We start from the raw sequence: 741 nt of genomic DNA, 5'->3' as shown, positions 1-741 counted from the left end.
TATATATATGGCAGCCTACTTACGGTTTCCGTTTCCGTTTACCAAATCCACTCACAACGCTTTGATCGGCCCGAGGCTATAGTAAGAGACAACTGCCCAAGGTGCTACGCAGTGGGACTGAACCCAGAACCATGTGGTTGGGAAGCAAGCTTCTTAACACTGCACAAAAGTAATTGTTGTGATTTGTAATTAAATCCTGTTCATTCCATCTGCTTGTTTTATAAATTTTTATGCATATAGAGGAGTGGAACAAAGTAATGGAAGCACCTTAAAATTTCAAACAAATTTATTTTAATATGGGGTAGGAGTGCCTTTGGCTGTAATTACAGCTTGAATTGTACGAGCTATGGGCTCGTACAGACTTTCAATTGTTTCCAAAGTAATTTTTGTCCATTATTCAGTTAAAACAGTCTCCAGTTCTTGTAGTGATGATGGTGGAGGATATCGACTCCTTACTTGTCATTCTAAAATGCACCATAAATGTTCAATGATATTGAGATCTGGAGACTGTGGTGGACAGATAAGATGTTCAACGTCACTAGAATGTTCCTCGTACCATTCAGTAACAACTTTAGCTGTGTGAATTGATGCATTATCCTCCTGAAAGATTGTTTCCCTTCGAGAACAGATCCGCAAGCATAGGATCAATTTGATCAGATAAAATGCTTAAATAATCTTGACTATTGATTTTGCCATGAAGGGAAATCATTGGGCCGGCGGATTTCCAAGACATAGTATCCT

This window comes from Octopus bimaculoides, chromosome 17, assembly GCF_001194135.2.
Source record: "Octopus bimaculoides isolate UCB-OBI-ISO-001 chromosome 17, ASM119413v2, whole genome shotgun sequence".
NCBI classification, from domain to species: Eukaryota; Metazoa; Mollusca; class Cephalopoda; order Octopoda; family Octopodidae; genus Octopus; species Octopus bimaculoides.
The sequence above is the reverse complement of the archived record's forward strand: the minus strand, read 5'-3'. Positions refer to the sequence as shown.